The sequence below is a fragment of the Chinchilla lanigera genome, unplaced genomic scaffold, assembly GCF_000276665.1.
Source record: "Chinchilla lanigera isolate Chin_1 unplaced genomic scaffold, ChiLan1.0 scaffold00076, whole genome shotgun sequence".
Taxonomy (NCBI): Eukaryota; Metazoa; Chordata; class Mammalia; order Rodentia; family Chinchillidae; genus Chinchilla; species Chinchilla lanigera.
Genome location: NW_004955477.1, coordinates 2,864,389 through 2,868,025, shown reverse-complemented (window position 1 = coordinate 2,868,025; position 3,637 = coordinate 2,864,389). Strand labels below are relative to the sequence as shown.

General features: G+C 38.9%; 1 protein-coding gene across 1 annotated transcript in view; it reads right to left on the bottom strand.

Annotated features, from left to right (window-relative positions):
• The window catches only part of Zranb1 (zinc finger, RAN-binding domain containing 1), a 57,333-nt gene extending 54,044 nt beyond the window's left edge, over positions 1–3,289 (bottom strand). Inside the window, exon 1 of the mRNA XM_005401989.2 lies at positions 3,201–3,289. The gene's annotated coding sequence lies outside the window, so the exon portion shown is untranslated. The remainder of the gene's footprint in view (positions 1–3,200) is intronic.
• Between the last annotated feature and the right edge of the window lie 348 nt (positions 3,290–3,637).

Sequence of the window (3,637 nt, the reverse complement as noted above, 5' to 3'; positions counted from 1 at the left end):
ACAGTTGGTTAGCAGGCACAATGCCCAAACAACAACAAAAAAATAAGAAAAACCCAGAAAGAAGTAACTGACACCAATAATGTCTTATCCATTCAATTATTTTATGTATTTGATTTAACTCCAGGCAAGCAAAAATTTAACTTGACAAACGATAAAAAGCTAACATTGTGGTTGAGAGCGAGTGGGACAGTTTGTTCTCAACATAAGGACTCTAATAACAAAGTAAATTCATTTCTTCACTATCAAAAAGGTCCATTCACTGGGCAACATACAGTCAACTTTATATTCAATTTACCTGGCCCACCTCCATTTTAAAATTTAAACTGATGGCTCTTGTCAAAAACTTCAACTAAACCAAAGTAACAGTCTCTCAGAAAGTAACCTTACTGACCCAGACTTCTCAAACAAAGGTATTACTAGTGTAATTCTATGGCCTTTTACAAATCCAAGTAGCCTGAGTAAAAAAATGCCCCATATTTCTGAAAAATTTGTCACATTAGTTTTAGCTCCAATTATACTAGAAAAGTTTAAGAACCTTGGGGGAAAAGTTTTCATATAGGGGGTTGGGGATATAGCTCAGCGGCAGAGAGCCTGCCTGGCAAGCGCTAAGTAGAGTTCAATTCCCAGTACTTTAAAAAAAAAAAAAAAAAAAAAGGAAAAAGTTTTCATATAAACTACTTCCTAAAATATCTGACAATCTGAAAGAGAAAAATACTTTGATGACTTGGAAGAGGGCAAATTTCCACATAGAAGCAGTGGATAAATTAAGATGGTTTACTGCCAAGAGACTATGTACCCATAAAATACCATGCCTCCTACTCACAATACATAACAGAAACACACACACCTATTTTCCAAATGTATCAGTATCCACCTAAGGTACTACATAATTATATGTGTTATCCTTCGTATACACCAATGTTATGGGCCAGTCTGTTGGTGTTTTTCTCCAACAGTGTTGACAGGTAGCAATGAATCACATATTCTCCTGTCTCATCTGCCTTATGATCAACAACACATGTTGCCAACATCTGAGGTTAAGAAGCAAACTAAGGGTACAGATTTTCTTCTTCCCATGATAATAAATGTTTCATACACACAAATAAGGAATGGCTAAAATTCATGCCACTGGTGCCAAACACAAAACCAAGTAATTGCCCCAGACTCAAACATGAAATAAACCAGAAAATTGTGGTTATTTTCACTTGGATAATATGACATGATCATTATGAAAATGTTAAGCACCTTCTACAGAGAACTGGGCTGATAATATAAACATACTGACCAAATACCTTAAGGGACATAATTTAAAATATTCTGCCTCATAAGCACAAAGTTTCAGAAACTCCAATAGTTGAGAGACAACAAACTGCATATCCTAAGATACATCTATAACCAAAAATACTTTGTCAGACCATGTATCCACATTTTCAGTGCTGAATATATGGTGTTCATTTTACAGAGGTCTTAAAAGTCTAGTTGGGAAGCAAAATTTTTTTTAAAAGATAAAATGAAATACACACTAGCGTAGATTAAGGGTAAAAAGGGAGACAGTTTCTCACAAGAATGAGTAGATCATTTGGGGTTAAACTGTCAAAAAGGCCCCTCAAGACAGCGCACTTAAGTCAGCCCAGAACATAAGGAACATAAGCAGAAGAGGATTTCAAACAGAAAGAGAAAGGCATAAAAGAAAAGCCAAGAAGGAACTTCAAAGGAACCACAAACAACTTAGTATGACTGCAACTAGATTCACAAAAGGAAGAAATAAGAATTAAAACTAAATAGATCAGGGTCAGACTACAGAGAAATTTGAACACATCAAGGAGCTCGAACTTTGTTTTCCATTTATTAAGGAGTTTTCTGTGGGTCTTTACATTATGTGAGGATTTAAGAGTGTTCAAATGTGCAAGATATTTACCCAAAGCACAAGTGCAGCACAAATATTCCAAAAGAAACAACATATCACTTGGGGAAAAAAATGTTCGAAGTCCAGATAAAGATGGTATTACCAAAAAAGGAGGAGAGGCAAATAGCAATGCCCAAACAAAATTGAACCAAGTTAAATAAAGTTAGTGTTCTTCCTACTTTTGCAACTCCTATTTCCTTAGTTTATATTTATTATAAAAGTAAGAAGTATAAAGTACATGGAAGGGTTCTCACTGTATCAATTACAATATGAAGCAATTTACCTCAAACATTGTGTAACTAAGACTATGTTAATCTTCAGACTTTAAATGTGATATGCCATAACCCGTATCACTGTACATATCTGGATCAAGGCCATGAACTTAAAATATACTGCCATGAATGAGTACATCACAATAACCCAAGCACATTTCAAGAATAAATAAATGAGTGTTACAATGCTCTAACTTATTAATAAAAGGCGTTGAAAACAGCCACAGAAATAAAAATCCCTCATGATATTCAAATTATATCCTCCCTAAGAGAGTAAAATGTGTCGTTACTATCCTAGCACTACTTAACTGCCCAATGGCCCAAAATGTTATGAAATTTTAGTGTAAATAGGCTGCTTATCCTAAAAGCCAAAATTCAAGAGGGAGCAAGTTCTAATTTTTTTTTGGAATTACCTCGTTTAATTAAAAATAATAACCACGAGGTCACACTCAGCTTTATTTTTTCCAAGCATAGTTTAGATACTTTCCCAAGGCGCTTGACATATGCAAAGCAAAGATCACAGTTCCTTACGGTTTCCCCTGAGTTATGGTCTGTACACTCAGTCACCAATATTTTAACATAGGGGTACCCTGGAAGTTGCACTAGAGATAAGGAAGCCAACTAGAAGACCGCAGGTACAGGAATCATTCATTATTTTTAAAACTGCAAGAATTAAAAAGTTTCTCTTCAACTGTGTTCTTAAAACAGTAATTTTATGCACTTAACAAAAATAATGATCGATTATAAGGTGAGACCAGAACAGTGAGAACAGAGGGCGGCGCTTAATCTGGTAGTCTACGGTGTAGGAAAATCGAGTGACTGAAATACAAAATTCTCAGCCAAAGGAGTTTCAGAACACCAGCGTATCCTACAGATGATGGGCCGGTTCGAACTTCCAGGCTTAACCTATACTCCTGTCGCCTGTACGTAATACAAGTTTTTATTGCAATCCATTTGTATGTGCAATGACCCGCACCAAACCATAGCAAAAAAAAACAAAAACAAAAACCAAAAATACGTACACTGAGCTATCGTTACTGCTATAGGAGGGCTAGCCAGTCTTTCCACAAGCTCCAGCTCCTCCTGGGCACTCGCTCGTCGCCCCCCACCACCTCGATGCTACAGGAACAACAGGAGGACACTGCAGGAGGCGGAGTAGCGGCCACGGGACCGAAATCCAAGTTTGGAAACCAGCACTAACTTGTGGCAATGGACCCAAGTATTTACGGCCTACTGCAGAACAGAAGCGAGACCCCGCTGGCAGACTCGTCCGGCAGGAAAACAAGCTGGGGAATCTGGCGGAAGAGAGGTGGCAGGGCCCTCCCGGCGGCCAGTCGCGGCCGCCAGGCCGGTAAACAAGCGGGGCGGACCCACCCTCCCACGGTCCCCGGTTGTCCCTGCGCCGGCAGAGCCCAAGATGGACGCGCGGCCAGCGGCGGCGCCGGGCCTGCCCTGCCCT